Genomic DNA, 16,858 nt, shown 5'->3' with positions numbered 1-16,858 from the left:
CTGGCTTCCTGTCCGGAAGCGGATAATTTTTAAGACCCTTACTCTGGCATACAAAGCCATGCATTCCTCCGGAGCAAAATACCTTCAGAAAAGGCTATCATTTTATTACCCTGCCAGGCCGCTCAGGTCAGGAGCCTTGTTTCTTGCTACGGTTCCCCGTGTCAAGAGAGCCCGCATCGGAGGCCGTTCTTTTAAACTATTAGCGCCCCAGCTGTGGAATAAACTGCCTGTGTCCCTGCGCAGTTCCCCATACCTGTTAACATTTAGGAAGGGGCTCAAAACTTGGCTTTTTTCCTCTTAGTTCCTGGCCCTATTAGGTTTCTTTCTCTCTGGTTTTATTTTCTTGTTGTGTTATGAGATTGTGTGCAATTCAAAGCGTCGGGACACTCTTCTGAGTAGCCGTACGCTATATAAAACCCCGGGATAACATAACACCAATCTCCATTGATGACCAGATTGAAATATTGATCAAAATGTATACCAAGCAATTATGCATGAATATCCTGCAAGGTGAGTCGCTGAACAAGTACTACAGAAGCTGTCACTGTATTAGATCCCAAGCTCAAGCACCCCTCTTATTCATTATGCAGTTGTCTGAGACTGAATTGCCAAAAAACAACTTACTTTTATTACCAGTTATTATTATCAAATAAAAGATATGACAATGGGTGTCAGTTCTGCGCCAACTATGGTGACTCTCTTCCTAGATAATGTTGGAAACAATTAAATAAACCTGCCACCTATCCCTTTAATGTCAGGAATGTAGGGATACTGATGTAATGTTTTCATTTGAAATATAGTTCTTGCACGGTTAAGCAGTTTGAGTCTGAAAAATAATTTTACTCATGGTTTTGACAGTCAATCCATCAGTTTTCTTAACCTCATGACCAAATTTGAGCTCTCTCTAGAAAGACTCTCTTCTAAAAGCCACCAAAGGAAGTACACTTCTAATCTATACATCGCCCTCCTAAATTGCTAGACAACCTACCCACTTATTAAGACTGCACAAAAATTTGAGATTGAAAAAAGATTGCTTTTTAAAATGACATGAACCTCTTAGGAAGCCAATAGTTATATGCAATAATTGGCAACTGGTCAACAAGCAAGAACAACTAACATTGTGTTACTTTCATTTGGAGTTCTTAGAACCACAGGAAACAAAGACACCTCAAAACATACCTATTTGTGCGACTACATGTAACCCGGCAATTCACCTGGTTAAGCAAGTTGTTAATCAACATTGGAATATATTGATGGAAATTGATAAATCCCTAAAAACATAGTTGTTTTTAAAAAAACTCAAAGATCACAACCTAGGAAAGTATACACAAACATAAAGGATAACCTTTCTAGTGGCATGGGGAGCCTTCATCTATAGCAAGCCAATTTAAGTGCAGGTATACAGTATATATGCTTTAACCAGAAATAAAAAAAACCTTCAACCACAGGACCTCAAAATAATGCTAAGACATGATGCTAACTACAATTCACCTAATGATTTACACAATCTGATGTCCTGTGATTCACTAAATATGGTCCAAAGTACAGACAAAAATAAATGTGTGGATTTCATAACACAAAAGCAAGATAAGATGTCAAACTTGTAACATACCGCTTGTCCCAGGGCAAACTGAACAACACTGTACAGCAATTGATTTGTGTTGTCAAGCGATATATCAAATGCCTCTCTATTCAAGAGGTGGCAGGCTTTAACTTGTGTGAATCCAAATAAATGTAACACCTAAAATCTGTGTATGTTGTCCTGAATTAAAGCCTCTTTTGATTTGTACTTTATTGAGGCTGGATTGTCAGGACTCATTATATCAGAGGGGGCTTCTCCGTTAAAGCAGAACATCATTGCCCCACTGCTGCAACGCAGTGAAAGAAAGAACAAATACAATGATAATGACACAATGTTATTATCATTGTATTTGTTCCTGCTGCGCAGCTTTGCGGGGCGATGGTGCTGCTCTACTCTTAGAGCAGGGGAGGAGTGGTTTGGAGCGGGGGACGAGTGGTTTGCCTACTGCTAAGTGCACATGACTGTTTGGCTGGCCCTCTCAGGCTGGTCAAACAGTTGTGCCTATTGCATTGTTTTCCATGCAGGCTGCATCACAGCACACCTTGTGGTAGCGAACACCGCCATGGGGTGCAGCCCCCCCCAGTTTTTCTGATGCTGGGGGCAGGCCTAGGTAGGGTACACCTTATGTGAGCGTGGGCTTCTGTGGGGGATAGTGGCCTGGCACAGTGGGGTGCAGTGCACTGCTGTGATGATAGCATTCGCCGCGAACAGGACCTGCTTGATCTGCTGAGTGTTGAGGTTGTGGGGCCCGGTGAGTAGTTGCTTATTGTTTTTTTTTACTAATATTATCTGATCCAGCTTGAGCTAGCCAGGTGCTTGGCTTTACCTCATCATACTCGGCAGCGCTCGCTTGGCCTAATTATTTAAGAAGTCATGTAAACTCATCTTTCCTGTCGCTAAGATAGTAGTAGTAATACCAGGGCGTTAGCAATCCATGTGTCTTTCCTTATGTAGTTCAAGCAATCCCAGTCTCCCAATGATGTGTAATATGCACCTATGCATTAACCCCTTCCGTGCTCATGACGAGCTGAGCTCGTCATGACCACACCCATTTCTATTATGGGCCAGCACAGGGGGAAAATAGCAATAGCAGCGATGGTGTTAAAAAGGGAGACTGAGTTGGCCCATCAAAGGGAGTTGAGAAGCAAACATCATTCTTTGCAACACATTAGTAGTTCCAAATGCAGTTTAGCTTAAGGAAATTAGGAGGAGGTTTAAGAAAACAGGAATAGGTCAACATAATACTACTAGTACTATGAAAGATCTGATTTAGGAAAGTACAATGCTACTGCATTTGCCAGTCAAAGTATTTTTGGGGAGTTTAACTGCACCACTAATCTCTTTTAGTATCTATTTTATTTCTTACATCAGCACCCAAGGGCAAGAGGGCATCATCCAAAGTGGGCAAAGTATGGGCTGCCACCACTAGTGCAGCGGCTGGTTGAGCCACCATCCACCAGCGATGCCACCGGTTGATCTGCTGGACCCAGTAATTCCTGCCATATTTAATTTCCCTAAATTCTACCTCTCCCCACTACTTTATTGATTTATACCATTTACTTTTATTGCAAATCCTCTATCTAATGTTTGTTAAATTCTTGTTATCCCTGCATTATTCTCTGTTTCTATAGTTTATGTTTCTGTAGCTGACTTCCTCCTATCTGTACCAGTCTGTATCTTTCTTCTGCTTTGTTAGCAAGTTTACGCTCTCCCCTTATATAACTTGTGCTACTGTAAGCCTAAGAGAACAGATTTTTGGTACTCTACTCTGAAGTTTGCAGGCCGAAGTAACCTAGTATTATTGTCATTCACCACCAATGTTTGTTGAGAAGAGTTTCTTTTTCTTGCCCATGTTCAAACAGCCAAAGCGAGAGAGTGGCCAAAGTCATGTTGGACCCCTCCAGTGTTGTGCTATATTTAATTTAATACCAGCAGTTTCCATGACAGTACCGCATGTCAGGGAAAAATGAGGTCCCATTTTGCATTTGCCAACCAAGATCAAATGTCCTTTGTTCACCATCATTCCTCCCCTTCATCGCACTATGATGACTCAGTCATTATAGCTCTGCCCCTCCATTATGAAAAGTTTTTGATTGTCTTGACTACGTGGCATTTCCAGCATAGTGAACCAATGGCAACAAATCGCCCAAAGTCATAGTTTTGATGGAAGATACTGCTAACCGAACTGTGGTGAGCTATTGCTGTTGTATTTTGTGAAAATAAATAAGGGAGGCGTATCTGGCATTTAAAATGTGTACAAGGACCACCAGTGCCAAGGCCAGCAGCAGTGCCAGTACACCAGAGATGGAAGAGGTGGTTGGAGGGTAAGCCCCAGCGGCAGCAGGTACGGTGGTGGTAAAACACAATTACTTTGTTATTGAAAAATTAAGTATACTCATTGTATTTGTTAAACAAGGCAGATATCCCACCCATCATCAGTCATTGCCTCTCAATTCATTTTCAAACCGAAAACAGGGTGTGTTCCCCAGTGGCCACTCATACTAGAGCTTAACTTGTTTATTCTTTCCTAAGTTCTGTCCTAGTCAACCAAAAAAATAAAAAAATACATTCATTGCATCTACCACATTTTCTTGGCCAAGTGACTTCATGGATTCCATAACAGATTACAGCTGTTCAAATGTTTCCCTTTCGTCATTCATCAACTACAGTGAATGACGAAGCCAAAGCTTAGCACATGATGATTAGTAACACCCCACTATTCTATAGCAAAACATCGACCTATCCTAATACCTCTATATTACTCTGCAGTAGAGTACGTTTCCTTACTGCCAAGCCAAGGTATTTGTTGAAAATAATTTGTGGTGGAGAGAGAGCCCAAGGAGTAAAGTGGGACTACGTGCCTGATATAGAAATTGGCGGATGAGATACTCGGTGACGAACATGCCAAATAAAAGCTATATCCCGTCCCTTTCCCTAAATTGCAGTCCACTGTCTACTTACGGCAGACAGGATATCAGTATTTTCAATCTGACACGTGTGATGAATAATTATTATTCCTCTTCTTCTTTGGCATTAGGGTAGAATTGAAAGGCTTTCGGAGAAGAGCAGGGCCATTTTAATTAAAGTAAGATAATAAATTGTCCATTACAGCTGCCCCAGTTGCAGACTGCAGAGAGTATCTAAGTACCTGACACCCTAGCATGCCTCCATTAATTTAGCACAAAAAGAAGAATACTTGTGCTGCATAGTGCACAATGCTTTACTCATTAAAGAGAGGAAATGTATTATTCTTTTTCGTTTTTTACATACAAAGTGTTAGTTTAGTTTTTTATTAGGAAATTCTTTAAAATAAAAACATCACCTATTTGTTATCTGGTGGTATAGTACTCTGGCTTACTTCCATGGAGCCAGTCAGTGCTGCTTTTATGCGAGGCAAGTGTGGGGAAAACCTGGCCCTGTGACTAATCACATCAAACATTTCAAGGGCACTGAGGGACCAGCAATGGACTGCTACTGCACCACCATATAAACAAGTGTTTGCACAGAGCATTATTTATAATTTGTCTTTTTTTTCTTTATTGATGTTGCTTCTCTTGCTGGTCCATTCATCTTAGCAGGAGATAGCATCCCAGCTGCGGCAGCACCAAATGGAAGCCATCCAGGTCAATTATCTGAGGAGGAGGAATCAACCACTGCCCCAGGGCCCCAGTTCCTTTAGCCAGCTGCTAGCTCCTTCATCCCAGCCACAACATCAGCAGCGTGGCCAGCTGCTGGGAACCTCAACCCGATCCACCACTGCTGCTCGCCCCCTCCTACCCAGGCCACTTTCAACGCCACACAGTTCACGACCTGGTGCTGATTCGCCAGGAGGTGCCAAGCTTTCCCTTCCAAGTGTATACCCTCTAATGCCCTTATTTTCTGTGGTGAGAGGGACTTTTGTTGGGGGTGGAGAGGGTGAGAATTTGGGAGGCAAAGTTGAACTTCCAGACATTCTTTTTTTTATATTTTGAACATTAGTTGGGGATAGGGTGATATTTCAGGAGAGGGGTGGACCTGTTGTGAATATAGAAAATAGATTTATTGTTAAAAAAAATGAAAATGAAATGATTAGTTTACTTCATGCCCCAAATCTTTGTTTGTGTTTTACTTTACACTGTTGCCTTTTAACACAGCCTGTTTTTTAGATCTGATTATAAAAGTGAATGCCAGCAAGTTAACCCTTGTCCTACTACACCCTGCAACTGTATTGACAATGGGGGGATTGCATTGCCTATGCTTATATTGCCTACAACAATCTAGATAAACAACATGTTTAGTAGAAGTTAGTTACTAACTAAACTAGTTCACTTCACTCCATAGTTCTATTACATGAATAGATGAAGCAATGCCTGCTACCTCTCCCAGTCTTCCGAAACCTTACGGCAGGTTTTTTTTCCACGGTGCCTTCCTAATGTTGGTGGTTGTAGTAGCAGGTTAGTGTGCTAACAGGGAAGGCATCACAAGTGAGGTCCCAATCCCACCTAAGTGAACTCAAACTGTAGGATTACAAAGAAGTTAGTGGGTTATATATTTATATTTATATCATAACTTTAGGAAGACTGAGATCAGACTACCACCATGACACAACAAAAAAGGCCTAATATTATAACAAAAACTAGCAACAGTAACTTCATCAGAGCAATGAAGAGCTAGTATTTAATTAAAACTAAACTTACGAAATCCTTGCATCAGGAGAAGTAGACTCAGAGTCAGGACTCCGGAGTGACTCACAAGACCAGAAGGATTATGTAGAATAATTATGTTATGTCTATATCTAAATTAATGATCCCTTGTGTGCATGTGTGGGTAAATGGGACTGTGTGGGCTATTGCTCAGGTAATAGTAGATCGCACAGTGAGTTGGTGTCACTTTCACCATATCCGCCCCACCAAGTGTGTGATCCATTTATTATGTAAATTAAGTCGCACCTCAATAAATCGCACAGGCAGGGGGAATAGAGTTAAGTGTTTGATGAATGGATGGGAATGGGAGTTTGGGAAAGGTGTGACAAAGAAAAAACACTACATAACAATAATATGCATCAGGGCAAAGACAGTTACTCCCACAAATACTCACACATCCAAAGACCTGTTCATACAACCACTCACTTACATATACAACCAATAACCCAACCACTCACTCACCCACACAGCTACTCACACACCCACTTATTCACCCATACAGCCACTCACACAGCCACCCACACAGCCACTCAAACATCCATTCACACATGGGTACATACAATCATACAGCCACTCACATAATATGTTATAAGTAGTATCATTCATTAGTAGTACAACTAGTATACTAATTTAACTTTTGTTGTAGTTTAGTACATATGTTTAACAATTATAAACTTTTAGAAAATAAATACAGCCATAACATTACTCACACACCAATTCATAGGCCCATAGAGCCACTCACACACCCACTGAAAAAGCAACAGAGCTACTGACACACACATTGACAAATGCATACATTCACACACACAGATACAGCCACTGAGACACCCACTTACACACTTATATAGCCACAAAGCCACTCAGATAACATATGATAGAAATAGTATCACTCATTAGTACTACAGAAAGTATACTAATTTAACTTATGTAGTAACTTAGTATATATCTTTAAATGAAACACACTTTAACAAAACACTCCCACTCGCTAGATGATGTCATCAGTGATTTCACCAGTGATGTCATTTGAGATGAGGTGGAGCACTCTGCGTATAAATAGTGTTTGTAGTTTGTGAGTAGTACTACTATAGTACTACTAGACATATTGTATCCTTCTGTATTGTATTTGCATTTATACCCTAATAAATCAGCAGAAAGTTCAACAGTATACAAGATTATCCTAAGTACTCAAAAATAGCTACAAACTAGATTGTGTTATTCCAGTCTTTTTATTTGGTCCACATGTAGTTCCTTCAGTCCATTCTTCATTGCATCAATACAATCACAAAAAACAGAGTTTCAACACAGCCAACACATGTTTCATCATAGTGGCACGTTACCTTCCGAATTCATCAAGGCTCCAAAGAATATCATAGATCAGATAGTCTCTAAGACTAAATAATGTTGATGCCATCACCCACCAGCAATAGGTACAAAGGCATAGTGTGCCATTCAGTACCAAATCCATTGGATAGTGTATCGTGAAATACAATGGCCCCATAGCCACATACATAAATAATGAATTTACAGAATGAAAAGACGGTTGACTATACAGTTCTGCACCTCATGCCAGTTCTGATATCCAATGATCCGACGTAAACAGCCCTGGCATCAACCGTCTATTGGCGCCACTTTGTTCCAGATCCTTCAAATTGCAATTGGCTGGGTGTGCGCGGATAAATAACGTCCAAGGGATCACAAAGTAATTTTATATAAATTCCTTTATTTTATATTCAATATCCCAAAAAACGCTTTAAATTCCAGCCAACGCATTTCGTTCTCCTTCAGAGAACTTCATCAGGGCTAAAAGAATACAAACATCAAAACCAATTAAACACAAGACATATTGACACATGAAGAGAGAATATACAGAGCAAAAAACACAAAATACAATGTCAAACAACACAACATTAATATTAACAAATTAATGTACATCTCAAACAGACAATAACCAAATTTAAAATTACATAAATAACTTCAGTTTATATACCCTACTCACACCCACGATGAGGATAAAGGAGAGGAAAAGGACAGTTTGTAACCCAAGGCAACAGGCAATCATTCAAGAGTTCAAGTTCCAGTACTTGCAGTGAGAGCTTTGTTCAATTATTGTAGCAGACATAACGGAGAGCATCGCTACATCGTCTACCCATAGTTTGTAGTCGAACCACAGGGATGCGGCCACAACGGACATCGCATATCAAAGATAAAATGTCCCGACACCCCCATAAGCTCTACTTCAAATAAATATTTGTTCAGACTCAAAAAATGTTTGTGTGGACCACATGACATATTAAAAAACTGTCAAAGTAATTAAATTCTTAAAAGCACAATGTGTTTATATGTTTGGCATAAACATCATCACACGTTACAATACGAACATTTATAACAAATATGATAAATGCTACTAGTGAGAAAGAGGCAAAAAAATGATTTCATGAATATATAAAGCATGCAGCAAAAAAGCTGGGACAACTGTAAACCCTTGGTCATCATCACCTGGAATATTTAATCTAAGTCAAAAAAACAGAGAAAAGACATTTGCTAAACGTCAATCCTGAGGAATATATTTCGGGGCTTAAAAAGTTGGGGGGAACGAGGGGGAGGGAATAGTTGATAAGTGAACCATTGATCTTCATCATGACCTGTAATATTTGATCCATTTACTACACATCATTCTCAGGAAAATGTTCCCATCTGCTCTGGCAGTCACATCACAACGTTAATAATCTGACAAGTGTGTGATCTCACCTTAGTATTAATACGGCACCGTTCTGTACGGATCCTGAAGCTGTCAGTATCTTCCTACTATTTGAAAGGGCACATGTACGGTCCTGATCTTAAAATCTACACAGAAGAAATAATAATAATTATTACGTCAAAATTGCCCAGTTTTGTTACCATATTCGATTTTATATATGAATTATACGGCTAGTTTATACATGGACTACTAATTTTAAACACGATATGCTGTATTTAGAACGTAAGTCTAACATTCCTCATTATAGACGATTCAAAATAAGAACAGAAACTGGTTTATACGTGGACTAATGAGTACGCCACACCCACCTTAATCCGTCAGCAGAAGCCAGAATGTTAAGTTTAGACCACAAAAGCAGGCGGGCGCCCGTAGAGATATTGTTACGGTGAAGACGTGAGAAGAAATCCAATGCCGACCACAAATTGAGGAACATAGACGGGCCATTCTAAATAATGACACCAAATATCCCTTGGCCGAACACTTTGCCAAAACACACCCTGGTTACAATCATTTTTGGTTTTATGGTATTGAACATATTGAGGCCAAAGCCAGAGGTGGAAACAGGGAGCTCTCTTTAAGACAAAATGAAGCAAGGTGGATCTGTAAGTTGCGGGCGATTGCTTGTGGCCACAACACAGATACAGAGATTCATTTATTTTAATAATATATAGATGCCATTTGCTCAGATATTATGTTTATCCCAGGAATACCAAGATGATTCGTGCCGGGTGGCTGAATTATGGAACTGTAATGTCAAGTTTTGGACTTTTTTTCCAGTTATTTTGGTATGGAAATATTGTATGCTCTGTTTCAAGATGGTCTAATTGAAATTACTCTTCTTAGATCACAATTTTCTTTCTTTTTCAGTAATTGTCCTGTTCTAAACTTACAGCGAGATTTGCATGTAAATAAGGTACTCCTTTGATCATCATGACGATCACTTCGGTTTTTAGATCTCAATAAACATATAGGTATGTGTCTCCAGATTACTCAGGAAACATAGGACCTATGAGGGTCTAATACCTTTGGCTTCAAGTCTCTTTTGGCAATATGGTGAACTTATCACAGTTCACATGTTGGTTTCCCAACTATCTGGGCACTTTATGCCCTCTTTTTGGGCCGCAATTATTACACCTTAGTATTGGGTTCTCATGTCTAATATATCCTAGGGTGAACCTTTCATAGTTTTGAATGCTGACTTTTTCAGTCTATATAGGCATCTTATGCCCCTTTCTTTGGTGGCATTTATTACTTTTTGGTATTCGGTTTCATGCTTAATATACGTCATGACCTTATATACTAACCCTGGGCATAGTAGGCGTAGTGGGGCTCCGCGAAGCTATGTGAAGTGAGCGAGAAACTACGCCCACCCACGCACTTCGTGTAGCCCCACTACGCGCAACCCGCCTCCCTCCCGCCCTCCCTAAATGCTTACATTACCTTTTAAAAATGAATAGAAACCACTTACCTTGTATGCTGCGTCCCCGGGGCTTCCTCTTGTAATCGCGCCGCCGTCTCAGATACTAATGCGCATGCGCGGCCGCCCACGCATGCGCATTTCTCGTGAGAAATGCGCATGTGCGGGCGGCCGCGAATGCGCATTAGTATCCGAGACGGCGGCGTGATTTCAAGAGGGAGCCCCGGGGACGCAGCGGACAAAGTACGTGGTTTTTATTCATTTTGAAAAGTTAATTTAGGTATTTAGGGAGGGCGGGAGGGAGACGGGTGGCGGGCAACTTCACTACGCCCACAGAGTGGGCGTAGTGTTGCCTGCTTCGCCTACTTTGCAAAGGGCGAAGTAGGCAACACTACGCCCACTTTGTGGGCGTAGCGAAGTCCTTCGCCCAGGGTTATTATATACGTCACGGCGTTGGCCCTTGTGAGGTATTCTCACATTGAGGTACGCTCTTGCTTTGTTTACTTTTTGTCCGTTCTTTAAGGAATCAATAACATTATCTTCTATTATTGTGACTTAATATACATTTATAATTCTATTGTTGACTATATAGTATATTGTTCTATTACTGGTCTTACTGGTTGTTTTTGGATCGTGGCGCCTAATGATACTTGAAACTTATGTACCACGATCAAATCGATATCCAATTACGATTTGTTAGACGCAGGCGAAAATATTGTTCAATTATTTATTTAGTAATTTTTTATTTTTACTCAGTGGACATCGTGGAATCTACTATTCTCTGAAAACAAGCGTGTAGTCTTAATTCTGATTAGAAAAATATCATTCAAAATATTCTTTGTATATATATTCACGATGTGTGACCACACTGTTCTGGCTCTTTCATCGTTAACCCGGATGTTTATCCTTACAACCAGTACTATTTCCTGCTTGGCGCCGACAAGATTGGGGCAGGCCGGGTTGTTAGGTGACATTTTTGACGTACCCTGAGCACTCCCCCCTGATCGCTGATCACACCGCGCAGCCGCAGGTGCTACCAATCCAATTGCGAGGACAGTAAGGCCACGCCCACCGCCCTGAGGCCACACCCCTTCCACTTGGTATTTAAGCTGCGTCTTCCACCAAACGCGCTATTGCCAAAGAAATAGCTCCTGAGGCGGAAAGTATTGCTCGTTTTTAAAAAGATCTCATTTCTAAAAATTGTTATTTTACCTGTGTATTACTTGTGTGTCACTTGGCCCTGAGCACTCCCCCCTGATCGCTGAGCACACCGCGCAGCCGACCTGAACGCTGCCGCAGGTGCACCCAATCCGTTGCCGGCAATTGCGAGGACAGTGGGCGACACCCACCGCCCTGAGGCCACGCCCCTTCCACTTGGTATTTAAGCTGCGTCTTCCACCAAATGTGCTATTGCCGAACAGATAGCTCCTGAGGCGGAAAGCCAGGAGTATTGCTCGTTTTTAGAAAGATCTCATTTCTAAAAACTGTTATTTTACCTGTGTATTACTTGTGTGTCACTCGGCCCTGAGCACTCCCCCCTGATCGCTGACTACACCGCGCAGACGACCTGAACGCTGCCGCAGGTGCAACCAAACCCTTGCCGCCAATTGCGAGGACAGTGAGGCCACACACACCGCCCTGAGGCCACGCACTTTTCCTTCTCTTATAAAACATGTGCCTAGGCAGGACGCGCAGCGGACGATCGCAGCAGGCGCGCTGCCAGCGTGCCGATGGCGTGCCAAAGGTAAGCCTGTCTGCGCCCGTCCGCGACCGGCCGGGACTAGGGGCTATACCCCCTGCGGGTTTTACTCGAAACTCGCCCGCAGTGAGTTGCTAGCCCTTCGTGAAGATAAAAAGGGTCATAAAACTAACCTATGTATCCAAACGGGGCCAGGATTATCTTATGGACCAATTTCCTGCCTCGCCTGTCGTTGGTCCAGTATGGGTCAATCTTCATTAGACCATCACACAACTCACGGTATAAATCACCTGACTCTGAACTGTCTATATCTTAACGCTAGATCCCTACCTAGACATGCCCTGGATATTTGGGACTTACTTACATCGAAGACCCCTGACCTAGTTTTCATTACGGAAACTTGGTTATCCAATACCAATGCTCCGGATCTAGCTAACGCCCTCCCCCCTAATTATAAAATCATTACGCAAGATAGATCTGGTAAAAGAGGAGGGGGTTGCTGTGATATTCAGGAATCACTTAACATGCTTTATGGAACTAACAACTGCCCACATCGAGCATCAGACCCTACCTTTTAAAGTACTCTATGAGGGTCTTACCATCCTCGCTGGTGCAGTTATATACAACCCCCCTGGACAACAAGTTAGCCTTAGTGCCAAATTATTGAATCAACTTCTGCTACTTTGTCTGAAACATAAAAACGATCTAACTGTTGGCGACTTTAACATCCACTATGAGAAAATGGATGCTCCAGGTACCTCCGAGCTGGAATATGACATGGGGATTCTCAATATGGTAACAAAACGGGGCAATTTTGACTTAATAATTATTATTATTTCTTCTGTGTAGATTTTAAGTTCAGGACCGTACATGTGCCCTTTCAATTAGTAGGAAGACTACTGACAGCATCAGGCTCCGTACAGAACGGTGCCATATTAATACTAAGGTGAGATCACACACTTTTCAGATTAATAATGTTATGATGTGACTGCCAAAGCAGATTGGAACATTTTCCTGAGAATAATGTGTAGTAAATGGATCAAATATTACAGGTCATGATGATCAACGGTTCACTTATCAGCTATTCCCTCCCCCTCGTTCCCCCCAACTTTTTAAGCCCCGAAATATATTCCTCAGGATTGACGTTTAGCAAATGTCTTTTCTCTGTTTTTTCGACTTAGATTAAATATTTCAGGTGATGATGACCAACAGTTTACACATCAGTTATCCCCACTTTTTTGCCGCATCTTTATATATTCATGAAATAATTTTTTGGCTCTTTCTCTCTAGTACCATTTATCATATTTGTTATAAATGTTCATATTGTAACGTGTGATGATGTTTATGCCAAAAATATAAACACACTGTGCTTTTAAGAATTTAATTACTTTGACGGTTTTTTAATATGTCATGTGTTCCACACTAACATTTTTTGAATCTGAACAAATATTTATTTGAAGTAGAGCTTATGGGGTGTCGGGACATTTTATCTTTGATATGCGATGTCCTTTGTGTCCGCATCCCTGTGGTTCGACTACAAACTATGGGTAGACGATGTAGCGATGCTCTCCTTTATGTCTGCTACAATATATGAACAAAGTCTGTGATAGCTCTTGCTGCAGGTACTGGAACTTGAACTCTTGAATGATTGCCTGTTGCCTTGGGTTACAAACAGTCCTTTTCCTCTCCTTTACACTCATCATGGTCAAGCGTAGGGTATATAAACTGAGGTTATTTATTTAATTTTAAATGTGGTTATTGTCTGTTTGGGATGTACAGTCATATGTTAATATTAATGTTGTGTTGTTTTTCATTGTATTTTGTGGTTTTTGCTGTGTATGTTCTCTCTTCATGTGTCAATATGTCTTGTGTTTAATTGGTTATGATTTTTGTATTCTTTGAGCCCTGATAGAGTTCTCTGATTGAGAACGAAATGCGTTGGCTGGAATTTAAAGCGTTTTTTGGATATTGAATATAAAATAAAGGAAGTTATATAAAATTACTTTGTGATCCCTTGGACTTCATTTCTCTGTGCACGCCAACCCAATTGCAATACATAAATAATGAAGTCTCAGTTCGCATAAATCACTTAACATTCACAAGTGAGTAATTACAACTTGAACGTGAAAATTAAATAAACAAGCTGTACATCGTACAAAAAGAATAAACATGTTGTACATGATGTAAGGTGACAAGCTTTAAATTATGTGCCCATCCACCTGTGCCAGTCAGTGTAACTGGGCCCCTAGTGGTTTACATGCAAATGTAATAATAAAAATTAACCTTTGAAAACCTTAAATTGATGATGTATTGTCTCAGCCTCCTAAAATCAAATCACCAAATAAATAATTCAGTAGTGTAGGGAAGAATAATCCCAACCAAATATTTCTATATAAAAATAAACATAAAATTAGATGTAACCACTGTCCACAGTGTCAGCTAAATAATAAACAATCCATATCAGATCCTCTAGACATAAACCGGAGTTCTCCAGTATTGCACAAACACTTGGAAAATACTTGAAACTACCCACCTCTGGTAAGTATGCCTATAAAAGGCAAACAATGAACATGTTATATCTTTCAGGAAAGTGTGTCAGCTCTCCAAATAATACATCACATATGTTGACTAGACTGATCCCATTACTCAAAATTAGAGAATTTCTGGATAATGATAACCAAATAAATGCATATGTACTCTAAGTATACATTTAAAAAAATACATTTCAAGGCAATCCCTCAAACACTTTATAGTGGCAAACAATTTATAATGATGAAAAAACACTGTTCATGCTAAGCAGTCAAGATTTCTGTATCCTCTGTATAGGATAGCTCGGACTAATTATGTTGCCAAGTGTTTTTCCTTTATGAAAAATGACACTCGGGTAAGGCTTAAAATGGTTGTAGCATCTTAAATGATGTTAATAGATACCAATGTTTTTAAGGATATTGTAAAATTTCCCAGATTCTAGGTTATAGCCAGTAACAAACTTCGCTATTTCTTTTTGACATCTTGCATTCCCATTTCTTATTGATTAGTGTGGAAGTACATTTGAGCTGACATTTTTTTTTACTAGCTGTCATCACCACACCTTCCTCATAGCCCCTCCTAAGGAATCTGCACTTAATATCATGTAGTTCAAGGAATTCCTTTTCTTTCTACAGTTACACCATGCTCTAACCATCTCCCTATATGGAATGGCATTAATTTGAGTCTAAGGGTGTGAGCTGGCACCATAAAGTAGAGCATAACACTTTGTTGTTTTCCTGTACATTCAACTACATCGAATACATAGTCGACTCTCTTGAATATGTAATTCCACATCTAAAAGTATTTATTTATTTATCTATTATTTAAAAGGTTTTATATAGCGAAGGCTAGACTTGAAGGTATAAGAGCGCTTTACAATGGTTAGGCGAGGACAACAATTGCAATGTAACATTTGTACAAAAAGGTAAAATGCAGGACAGTAAGAACAATATGCATAGGACAATTATAACATGGGCAAGACAAATAAGAAAAATAGTTAGGCCCTAACAAGTATTGGATAATTCAACTAGGGTGGGAGGTCAAGGATGGGGGGGGGGTTGAAAGAAGGAGGAAACTGAGGAGGGTGATGGGAGTGGAGAGCATGCAGGAGTAGACAGTAATTATAAGAGAACTGGAGGGGGAGGTTATAAGTATATGAAAAAATGAGTAGGGGGGAGTGAGTCAGGTATAAAGGGGCGGGAACATAGTACAGTCTGGAGCAGGTTGAGACACCATGCTAGGCGGCAATGGTTAAGGACCCCAGAATTTGTTGAGAAGGTGCAGCTTGAGGTCTTTTTTGAAGCTGAGGTAGGAGGGGTTGCAATGTAGATCTTTAGGAAAGTACAATTTGATCGCAACTGTATTCAAAAGTAAAGGACATATTCATAATGTTGGAATTCCAGTATTCAAAAAGATTGTCTCAAGGTTGTTACATCCCCTTTCTGCTCATCAGGCATTCACCTATGAATCTTCCTCAGTAATTAATGTAATTACCCCAATTAGATCCGCCCAGTCCCCAGATCCACTCTGCCTCAAACCAACCTATAAATACGTTGGCATAATACGGAGCAAACATGGTGCTCATCGCAGTACCACGTAGCTGTCTGCACCATTCCCCAATAAACAGAAAAACATTATTTTCTAAGAACAATTTAGTCATGGTAAGTAATATATCCATGTGTTCAAGCTCCATAGACCTGGTGTTAAGATACTGTCTCAAGGCATTGTTATTATTATCAAGTGTGATATTGGTATATAAAGATACAACATTCATGGTCACTAACATCATTCCAGGATCTCATACAACATCACTTTATATATTTAGGATATGTTTTGAGCCCTGGATATGTGATGGACGATTAATCACAAAGGGCCATAATTAAAATTCACAAATTCTGACAATTTTTCATTCAGGCCCCCAATATCGACAATAATAGGTCTCCCAAGTGGAGACGTTTGATCCTTTTAAATCTTGGGGAGAGTAAACAAGCATAGGCATCTAGGGCCAGATGTAGGTAAATTTAATTTACCGATTCTAAAATACCGAGTCATACCGAATCGGTATTTCAGAATCGGAAAATGAGAGGTAGGTGAAAAATCGGTAAAAATTACCGATTCGGAATCACTCGGAATCTGAAATTGGTATTTACCAAATCAGTAAATACCGACTCAGTAAAATCCGATTCGGTAA

Source organism: Lissotriton helveticus, chromosome 6, assembly GCF_964261635.1.
Source record: "Lissotriton helveticus chromosome 6, aLisHel1.1, whole genome shotgun sequence".
Taxonomy (NCBI): domain Eukaryota; kingdom Metazoa; phylum Chordata; class Amphibia; order Caudata; family Salamandridae; genus Lissotriton; species Lissotriton helveticus.
Note: the sequence above shows the minus strand (reverse complement) of the source record.